At 40.3% G+C, this 11,609-nt stretch overlaps 1 pseudogene across 1 annotated transcript; it reads left to right on the top strand.

Annotated features, from left to right (window-relative positions):
• The first annotated feature begins 55 nt into the window (after positions 1-55).
• LOC145496687 (uncharacterized) lies at positions 56-6,777 on the top strand (annotated as a pseudogene). The gene is made up of 6 exons (XR_014050583.1): positions 56-1,643; positions 3,255-3,282; positions 3,962-4,271; positions 5,060-5,338; positions 6,066-6,205; positions 6,366-6,777. The product of XR_014050583.1 is annotated as an uncharacterized LOC145496687 (transcript).
• The last annotated feature ends 4,832 nt before the right edge of the window (positions 6,778-11,609 follow it).

Raw genomic sequence — 11,609 nt, forward strand, 5'->3', positions numbered from 1 at the left:
AGCTGGTTTGGCACTTCCGTGGAAACCACCTTTAAGAGCGATATTAAATATCGTCATGTAACAGTCACGGTAAGTCTGCCACCTGTGCGTTTCTTTTAAGTGCCAGCGGTTTTTCCAGTTATAATTACATTTCAACCTGCAACCTGCAAAATATACCTGCCGAGATGACATGACTTTAACGGGAGTACATGGAGTACATGTGATGTAATTTCGACAGATTCTGCGATTCTGGCAAGGAGTAGCTTGTGTAAACAGTGTAGTGCTACGCTCGTAGTAACCTGTACGAGTTCAGGAAATAAACAGAAGGTAAGACATCAAAGAAAGTGTTTCGACTTTGTGTATTGAATTGAACTGAGAAAATTACAGAGAGTTCGCGGATCATCCGTTCCGTGTTACGCATCGAACCAACGAATTCACTGTTCACTCGGCCTGCCAAACGAACCAAAGAGTTCAGCAACCGAACCTGCGTGTTCATCCGGCCTACGTGCCTAACGCTTAGTCTAAATTACACAAGAAGTTTGAAGCAACTTTGACACACGATATTCATTGAATCGGTGTATTCAAATATCAACGAGTCCATCACGGAAAACATTGACACCAACCATTTCAAAAATTCGCTGAAATATTTGTTGGTTTGCAATTGAAGATATGTAGGCCTCGAGAGTTTTACGTTACTTTCACAGTTCAGTCTATGAGTCGACAATCATGCTACGTCTATGTTTAAGGTTTTGTGTATTCTTGCTGAGATTGTTTACCCGCCTCGTTTACCAGAACGCACTTGTAAATAGTGTTTGCGAGAAGGATTATTCCAGTCGATGTTTATTTTATTTTCAGTGTTTCACTGTTAACATTTATAAATACAAAGGGAAATATTTGTTAACAAGAATTCCTCATGCTTCGCATGGAAGCTTTAATCCTTTCGTTATCTCGAATAAACAAGCACACATTATCAACCAGTTGCGTTACATTGCGTTACGTTTTCTCTCACACAAATGAGCCTCTAAGGACAAGCAATACTTTTGTTTATGTGCTTCAGTTCTTCTCTCACAGAAAAGAGCTTCTAATTATATCATAGATAATAAGCTCTTTAGCCTGTTAATGTTTTAGTAGACTCGTTACGTTCATTGACGGCAATACAGCCCTTCACAATATTTTAGTATTCAAATAATGAAAACGTTGCGTTACTATTCATGCCTCAAAGATTTTCTGGCAGTTCTTAACTTAAGTGATATGGCCTCCTTCAAAAAAAAAAACAAATTCCATTTTCCACGTTTCAGTATTACTTCAGCTAGTTTTGATGCCATTTCTAAACACCATGCACACTCTCGTTCCATGTTGTAGATCACCCGGAAAGAAGAAATAGGAGCCGGGGAAGGAGACTCAGCTCACACAGTAACTTTCCGCCTATCCTATTTTCCACTACAAACACAGTGATGGTTTCTTCAACACTTTCTACAGTGATTTCTATGGCTGGTCTAACTGACTAATCGTGGCACCTTACTGTAACTTCACAGTTCATTTCAATGCTACGCTCTCTAGCCAAAGTATCCCACGGAATCGCCTTTAGGTGTCTTGTTTCTATATAAAACACTTGAAAACACCACAACAATAGATCAGTCGCTTACCGCAAGTTCGGCCACTGGGTAAGTCTTCCAGGCAGAAACTTGCAGCAAAAGTAGTGAAGACTGAACTGAACTAATCTTTTCGATAGATCAACGAATCAACCATCTTTTCTGCTGTATTTAGCGTTCTGTAATTTCTCTAAACACAGTAAACATCATGTGACATTCCTTGCACGGGTGCACATCTCGACGCGCGAATTAACTTGCGAAGTTCTGTAGTCTTCTGAGACAATTTGTCGGCCATTTCTCCTCCTTTCTCAAGCCCTCGCTAGCTCTGCTTCATGGCATTGCTCGGTATTGTTTCATCTTCTTTTCTCTCAGCCCTGACTCGCTCTAATTCACGGCATTGTTCAGTACTGTTTCGCCTCCTTTCTCCAGCCCTCGCCGCGCCTGCTCTCTTTCGCGATCTATTCCTGTTACTAGAAATTCTTGCTCCCGATTATTTTCTTTCATGTTCTGCCTCAGTTGAACCCTCTCTTGAGAACATTGCATTATCAACTCCACTATCGTTTGTTGACATAACATAATAGCATGCAATGAGTTTTCATCCCGCCAAGAAAAGATGGCATTCTTCTGCTCCCCCGTTCGGGTTACTTGAGACTCCCCTCCCCCTCCCCCAGAGTCTGTGCGAACGGACGGACGGGCATCGCTTCCACGGTGACGTCATAACCAAATTTACTCGGCTTGATGGGTTACCAAAATTTCGAAGGAATGGATGCTCCGCTGTGCGCCTTCGGCGCGCAGGAGCTCCGCTAAAACAACGAAGCAAACAACGAAGTAACTGAAACGGTTCCAACTTGTACGTTTATTCTCCTCGCGAAGACGGTATGCGAATATATGCTCACAACACGATCTCGATAATACGACAGATCAAAAACAAAAGGCTCAAAATACAAAATCTCGTATTACATGTCAATTGTTAACTCGGGTAACACAACGTGTCACGGTCACGCAACTACTAGTCTCTTAACAGGTCCAGTTGCTTGGACTGCGATGTTGCTGCTGCCACAGCTTTGGTTTCTGGTGTAAGTTTCTGTATCATTTAGGTTTTTTAAGGGGTAGGGTTGTCAGCCCCACGCTCAACCCCCAACCTGGAGGAGCAGGTTGGGGGTTGAGCGTGGCCCCTCCCCCTAGACCTGTCCAACTTTTCATGAACCTGCCGGATGCATGAAATCCCTAGCTGGCATAGCTCCAGGGGTCTTAAAGGCATGCAGCTACCACACAAAGGCAAAGGAATAGACACAATAGTGACGACACGAAAAAATGCTATGTCCTTTAATCACAAAAATCACAAATTTAATTCAAAGAAAATCATGTGACAAGGTCTCAGCAAGAAGCATATGTAGTTAGTCAACACTAACCTAAAAAAGGCATAAAATGACAAAAAATGACAATATCTGAAACTGCAGCAAAGGGTGTTACTTAAAAAACCCCTGCCGTGGGTCTGTCACTCTGTACCAAGGGGCTTTAAAGCGTAAATTCAGTTTTGGGTGCCCGCTAAAAAGTGTTTAAGACAACAGAAACCCCTGTTTCGGACGACCAAAAAGTGGCCTCGGCTGCTTAACAGAGGTGGCCGATTAAAGGGGTTTTATTTCTAATATGTATATTTATTTCGATTGTTGAAATTCGTAGGGTGCAAATGGACGCAGAGACAAAACAGGTAAGTTCATGGTTTTACCCTGTGTATCATGCAGGCTCTATAAGAGATATCAAATTAATTTTAACGCTAGATAATCTTAGCCGAGAACTTGAATATCACATTTAGAAAAATACTTTTATTGTTTTTGTTTCAATGGTACACTCTCAATCTTGACGGGTATCATTTAGTTGTGTCCTTCTGTAAGGAACACAACGAAAAAAAAGGTGAAGTCTGAATGGGAGTCAAGTGGCCCATCAGGCCAAAGCTTATCCCGGCTTCTGCAGCATTAAGTGACTAGGAGTATTTCTAATCCTCCCTGTTTGGGATGCTAGTCCATCGCAGGGTTACCCCCAAACACCAGTGCCTCGCTTTATTTTTTAATTTATAACTTTTTGTTATAGTTGTAACCGTCACTTGTGGAGATGTATGTTGTAACATACGAAACGTCAAGTTAATACAGTAAAGTTTTTTAGACCATGCGTTGTCTATTTGTAATGCTCCTAACCGCTGTTTGTGGCCGAAGAACAGGAATATTTATAAATGAACGTGTTTTGGACTCTTGGTCTGAATTCTTGGAAAGAGGCAATCTGGAATGGACTAGTATTCTCTCCATCACTCCATCACGCTGTTTGCAACGGCTCTGATCATTCATGATTTTACACAGAAACATAAATTAATAATTTGCTCTTGATTTTTTAAGCCACGTTTCGTCTATGTCCCTTATGGAGACTCGAGTTCAGGCTACTACAGCAAAAAAGCACGTCATACTTTACCTGGCATCGCAGCAATCAGTCCTGTTATTCTAGAGTCCTTGCAGTCCATTCCACTGAACGCTCGATCCATGTTTACTATTGCTGACTATGGCTGTGCGGATGGAGGAACATCTATGCCTCTGATTTGCGCCTGCATCAAGAAACTTAAGGAAATCCATGGTGATGAACTGGAAATAAATATTCAGTATGAAGACCAGCCATTTAATGACTTCAAGTCACTGTTTAGCTTCGTCCAAGGTAACGCGATCAGTAAGCTGAAGTTAAACAATTTGCCTCTAAAAGGAGTTTAAACTCCTTTTAGAGATGAACATTGTTGTCTGTAGGAGGCTCCTCCATTTTGACTTTGGAAGACGAGAATGTAAAATGAAAAAAAAAATCGCAGGGGAAAAAAACGCTCAAAGGTGGGCAGGGGTATTTTGCAGAACGCCGAACGCCAAATGCACTGTTTGCTTGCGGTTTAGTAGTTTCACTCATGTTTGCTTGCGTTTAGCTTTTGTTTGTTAAGGACAGCATTATATTGCACATGGCCTTGTCCAACAAATAAAAGCTAACCGCAAGCAAACAGTGCATTCGGCGTTCGGCATTCTGCAAATTACTCCTGCAGCTCAAAGGTATTCATGTGCATGTTAATTTTGATACAAAAATTACTCCAAATCTTCACTGTCTGTCTTCACTGTGGAACTGACCTTTTCTTTGAGCATGCGTTTGAGTATTTTAAAGACTCAGTTCCTCGGTATAACAACGCCATTCTGTGTAAACTTTCCAATTGACCACTTTAAACATAATGGTCCTGGAAATGACTCCTCACAATCGATCAAAGTCACGTGATAAACTAACTGGGAACCTAACTGAAGGTGCTGGGGTCTTGGTTATCAGTTAAATTTCCGTCAATTTTTCAGTTATCATTATCCCGGCTAACTTTCTGTTGCAGTTCTCTAGACTGGCAGCTGAAAAAAAGGATGAGAAACCCCCGAAACTTTGTAAGTTCCTTGTCAGTTCTTTATTTCCCTTTCGTTTATTTCCAGGTCTTATTCCGGAAACACCAAGTCCTTTAAACTCATTTTATAATGTCTACGTGACAGCCTGTGGAACTGAGTTTTATCAGCGGTGTTTTCCGAGCCATTCTGTAAATCTAGCTTTGTGCTTCTTTGCTGCGCAGTGGTTGAGTGAAAAACCATGTGATCCAAGTGACTCGTTTTTTCACCTGACGTCCAACGATGAAAAGGCAAAGGATATTTTCTCAAAATATGCTGCTCGGGATTGGGAAACATTCCTTCTTCTTAGAGCAACAGAGCTATCACCAGGTTAGCTAGTATAACAATTAGTGTATTTTACAGTTGTTTGACCCCAATTAGCATACCGTACCTCGCTGATAATTACAAAAGTGCGGCGAATTTTTTTTATAATTTTTCCGATAAATTTTCATTAGAGGTTTTAAAGTTTATAGTTTATCATGATAACTGCTTTCTGTTTATAGTCAAGACAAAGGAAAGGTTGTAAGCTTTGACTGAATAACGAATGTAATTATCTTGTGCCGGAACGAAACTCGCACAGAGTTGAATATAGCTTATGCTAACACTGCCTCGCTCGCAGGCTTCTTTTATTTGCAAGATGAAAGGCGGGACGGGAAACTCGGGGCATGATAGTTTAGTCAGACCCTCTTTTTTTCTTGAGTTCGTCGAGATCGCAAGCAAAATATTACCGTGGGGGTAATGAACGAGCCAAAATGCAGTGGTCTGGGACTCTCGCGTTCCGCGCTTGCAATTTAAACGGCTGTTGAGAGACTATGATAGATAGGCCAGTCTTGCAACAGACCCACCGCGTTTCAACCAAGGAGCAACTTAAAGAACGAGGCTAATGTAAACATGTGTGAATTGCTTGAAGCCCATACCGTTCTGAGATTCCACATGTAAAACCCGCCAAAGACGAAGAAGTTACCCGCAGCAGCTTCAGAATGCTGCCCGTTTCTTTGGAAAGTTGTACATTTCATTGCCAAAGTTGACTCGAGACGACTTTTCGTTGTTTCGGAAGGTGGGAAATTGGCCGTAATTATGTCAGCAATTGGGGAAGACGGGCAATGGCTGGGAAACACGAAAGAAACCAAGGTCCCCTTTGCTGATTCCATGTACCAAGTGTGGAAGACTATGGCAGATGAAGGAATCATTACAAAGGTTTGTAACGTTGCTGTTTACAAAATGAGAAACATGGAACGAAAGGTTCCGCACCCGTTAAACTAGTGTCTATGGTCGTTAATACTTTCAACATAGCATGCCAGTACACAGTACAATAATCTTTGAAAATTACTATGTTATATCATTTTGTTATTCAAAGGCCGAAGTCAAGCAGACTACTTTTGCGGCGTATATTCGTTCAAGAAAAGAAATAGTGCAACCTTTCTTATCAGTGGAATCACCTGTGAGGAGAGCGGGGGTTTTCTCTTCTGTCATGTGACGTTTTGTCGTATCCTCGTCAACAAGCCACTGGGGATGTAAAGATGGACGCTAAGAAATTAGTTGACGGGGTGCGTGTCTGGAGCAATCACACGATGATGTCAGGTAACATCTGCAAAATATTTATAATTTGCCACAGTAAGGAAACTGTAGACGGTGCATGTTGGAAGCAGTGTGTTTTTTCTCCAGGGAAATTGTTCCCAAATCTCACGGCCTTCGATTTCATTTACCTTACTTGGTGTTTGTTCCAGGCTGCCTAAACGTATTGATACTTTGCAGCTAATCCCGAGAAATTCAAATGACAAAGGCCTGGCGGCCATGTTGGATGACAGTAATAGAGGAAACCAGTTACCGGACATCTATTGTTAATGTCGTCCAATATGGCGGCGATGACGTCATTTAATAATCAAGAATGAATTGAAAATGTTTTTATCGTAGAGGATGACTAGGAAAAACGAAAATTTGAAATAATAATAGTAACAATAATAATAATTATTATAATAATGATGATGGTGATGATGATGATTTTGATGATGATGATGATGATGAGGATGATAATGATAATAATGATCTTCATTTATACAGAGCCATTTCTACTGATTAACCAACTGCACTACTTAAATTTACAAACATGATAATAATTTGCTAACGGACAAACCGATAAAAAAAGTTACAAAAAAGAGAGAAGATCAAAAAGAACGGCTAAATAAGAGAGTTATAAGTTTGCTTTTAAAAGTACTAAGCAGGCTGTAGTTCTGATATTGTCAGGTAAGTTGTTCCATAGAAAATGGTAAAGTCCGTATACGAGCCAAGTGGCTCATCAGGCCGGAGTTTATCACAGTTTCCGTAGCATGAAGCCACTAGGAGTATTTCGTCTCCTCCCTGGATGAGATGCAATTCCATCACAGGGTTACCCCCCGTATTAAATTCGTCGGTACCCATTTATACGCCTGGGTGGAGAGAGGCACCGTGAGCGTAAAGTGTCTTGCCCAAGAACACAACTTAATGTCCCCCGCCAGGATTCGAACCCGGACCGCTCGCTCCGGAGTCGAGCGCACTAACCATGAGGCCACGGCGCCTCCCACAAGTTGTTTCATAGTACAGGTGCTATCACTGTAGAAGCACGCTTTCCAAAGGATTTACAATTGTACTTAAGAACGGTTCTTAATTGGTGGAGTGAAGTAATCGGCTGGAAGAGTATTTACTTAAGGTGCCTGTTAGATATTTAGGCAAATTTCATAGTAAGCTTTAACATGCAGGAATATTGCCCGAGTCACTCAGCGATTAAAGGGCGATCTCAAGATTCCCACGTGAATGTTTTTTATCTTACTTTTACGAGTAAGCATTTAAAAGCTTTTTATAGCAAAAAGGGCAAAATTAAGGCGATGGTGAGATCGGGTGGCCCTCATAGGTGTTAGGGCTATCTTGGGAAATCAAGGGAAATCTTCGGAAGTCTTCTTGTCAACGTTGACAATTTTTGTAAGCCCTGAGGAAAACGGAGGAGTAATTAAGCCCCCCATCAAAACTAAATGTCCTGTGTCTAAGCCAATCAGAAGTTAATCTTACCTTTCAAGTTATATAAACGTTTCATATATATTTCTTTCAGGTCTATCGAATAAACGTTCAATCGAAGAAAGGTCTATGATTGTTGATGAGTATTACCGTCGATTACTAGAGGAATTCATTAGATCACCAGATTACCTCAAAGCTGGTGTTGTAGCTGCAGTGGTAGTGATCGGTAAAGGACTGTCATGAAACACCAGCTGGAAATGATTCAGTTCAATGTTTGCTTTGAATAGACGCACTTTGGAATAATAACTAGTAGTGTTTGAAACTTTTCGAGTTCATGATGATTATTATCGATTTGTGGTAGCACTAAACTTCCAGGATTATTTTATCTCGAAGAATGAAAGCTGAATATGTGTTTGATTTGTAACATGTGTCAAACAAGTTGCTGTTGCTATTGGCTACGATATAATTTGAACAAGTTGGTCTTAAAACAATAAATCTGCAATCTTGAACTTGCAAGAAGCTGGTAGAAACACACTATCCAGTGAATAAGCAATCATTTTATTACTAAAATTGTCTATATTTTCAATCATTTCATATTAGTTAAATTTGTCCGTACTAGTTGACCTAAAATGATTCTACATTATCAAAGCTACCTATACCTGTTTTATCATGGTAGGGATTGAGTCTTTTACTAAAAAAAAAACGATTTAATGGAAAACCTTAAAACCATTTTAATTTCAGAAAATTGATCACGTTTCGATAATATCGATGCACCCAAGGATGCAAGCATAGTTAATAGAGGGAATGGTTAAGAAGCCCGGTAAACATTAAAGAAGCAAACAAACAGGCTAAGAGTTATGTTGGAAGGTCCTCGACCCTGCACATCTTTTGTTTTATGATCACTGACTATGTATGAATTACATAATCGCAATGCTTTTATCGTGAGTTGCACGAGCACACATAAGCACCTTTTGTATTTTGCCAGGTTTTGTGCCGTGTCAACCCCCAAAATAGCCAGCAAAAACATACAACAAATAAAGAACTTTGCCAGGTTTCATAATCATTCCCTCTATTAACTACGATGCAAGTGACGACACTCCTACTATCAGTTAGCAAAAACTCAAAAGATAAGTCTTTTTCCCCAACGCGACGGTCTTCCCGGGCCGCCATTTAATGTCACACTACGCAAAAGCTTGGGGATTCTAGCAAGCTATATCACAAAATGAAGAACTGTGTCGAGGTTAAACAAAACATCAAGTTCTTAGAGAGTCCTATATCTAATAAAACCAAGCCTCAGAAGAATAGTCGCTCTTTCTGAATTTACTGAAGGTGAAAGTGAATATCTATTCTATTGACTACTTTAGTGTTGTACATTTTTCTTTACATTTTATGTAAAGAAAAATGTACAACACACCAGCCGCTCACAACATATTTTAAATATATGTTGTGAGCGGCTGGTGTGTTGCCTAAACATCTCTCACCGATGATGATGACGTCGACGACGGCGAGGACGATGATGATGATGCTGATGATGATGATGATGACGACGACGACGACGACGACGATGATGATGATGATGATGATGATGATGATGATGATGATGAAGACGACAGCTAATTTTTTTAATTTCAGAACACGACAACATCACCTGAAAAGTAGACTGCTGGAAGTCTATTTTTCTCCCGAAATTCAGCGGGCGAGACGCTTTAGTCAAAACAGAGATTGCGACGAGGCATGGGTACGGAAAACACAAGAAGAAAACAGCGGTTTATTCCTCGTCTTGCCCCAACCCCTACTCGTCCATACTGTCCTTTTGCGTTCACGACCCTGACAGAAGAGACCAGCTGCCAGCAGTTCACCTGATAAACAGCCGGCAATTGTTAACAATCTGTGCGTGGGCGATAAATTTAAATGTATTCTGTGCCACGCATATTGTTGGCGTGTGCAACACAACATTTACACCAACGCATCAGCGGATACAACTGTTCAGCAATCGGCAGGCGTCTTGTGGAGCATGGACTAACTAACAAACAATATTCCATTTATGTTACGACTCGAAAGAAGACACACTGCTAATGGCTCTAATCCTCAGCTCAGATAGGAATCAGATATAACCCATCAAGCCAATTGTTCTCCGCCAACCAGATATCCTTAACAATGGCCCTTACGTAAACCTAATTATGCATGACGCACAACTTGTGGCTTTTTGGAAAAATGCAGATGGAAGTTTGATTGCTTAGTTTTTGAGATGCCTTTCATAAACGAATTGAACCCTGAGTTAAATATTCAAAAAGACCTAATTCGTGCCAAACTTTTTAGAGGTTCTCAACCTTTAACCGTAAAACGGGCCAAAAATTACCCGAAGACGGAAAAATTAGAAAATTTTAACTGTTAGCCGTAACACAATTTTGTTAACCGTAAAAAAAATTTATCCACGAAACTGAAAGCCTCAAGATCTCTCGTCAAATCGTCAAAACCTTTTTGGGCCTTGTCGTGCGGTTTGGTAGTCGAGACGTAGTAGTGACTATTTTAGTCTTAAACTCTTGCAATAAAACCTTTTTCCATATCCCCGTAAAATCAACCGCGTTAGCCGTGAAAACAAAAAAAGCCAGAATATTAACCGTTAGCAGTAAAAGCCCGGAGCGTACTCCCTTGTATGGGCTATCTAGGCATGTGCGGGCCCAAAGTGTATGGTTTTTCAGCCGTTTTGGTCAGAAAAAGGGGTATCGATTTGGCCATTTTGGTCTTAAATAGGGTATGGTTTTTATACTCTAGTCTTGAAATTTTGCGTATGTTTTTTTAGAAGAAGCCACTTTTTTCATCTTTATCGATAAGACCATAAACAAAAGCCCTTCATAAATTATTTTTAGGGCAACTGTGCCAGCCGCAACGGTCATAAATAGGTTATCGAATTTTTGGTCGTGTCTCATGGGAATTCTTAAGTCATGTTTATAAACGAACCATTTTATTCAGTTTGACTTTACAATGACGTTAAGCAAACGTCGTCATTAATTATTAAACCAAAATGGTTTTAAGTTTTTCATTTTTATCGTAATGTTTTACAGTGGAATTACTTAACAGATCTCTTTTTCTACGAATTGAGTCGAGTCACTTTGCCACTAATCAGCTAACTGTTATCCAAGTATGGGGAAGGGGACGGGGAAAACGACCTTCCAGTAATTCTTTCGATTTAATTTGTTGGGCAGCACGCAATTAATATAATACAAACATACAACGAGTTGTTTACCAAATTATGTTTTTAGGATAAACGGAAAAAAGCAAAACGGGTTTGATGTTCCTTCTTTTTCCAAGGCGGCAGTTTTTTACAACCAACGAATCAGTCAAACATCACCGCGGTGATCATGTATCTAAAGTAAATTATCGTTCATAGCCGCCGAGATAATGGCAAACCCATAAGGTTGGGTCTGGCTAGTTAGTTCTCCAGATCTGCAGTTCATCCTTTGATTTTTTTACATTGTGATATACAGAACTTACTCGTTCAGTTTATGGCTAACAGGGTCACGATAATCATGTATCAAATTTCACTTCCAAACGTCTGTTAATTAGTTTTTCCATGCGGCGTTGATGAAGTGATCATGTCCCGTTATATTCA

This window comes from Orbicella franksi, chromosome 9 (genome assembly GCF_964199315.1).
Source record: "Orbicella franksi chromosome 9, jaOrbFran1.1, whole genome shotgun sequence".
In the NCBI taxonomy this organism is placed as follows: Eukaryota; Metazoa; Cnidaria; class Anthozoa; order Scleractinia; family Merulinidae; genus Orbicella; species Orbicella franksi.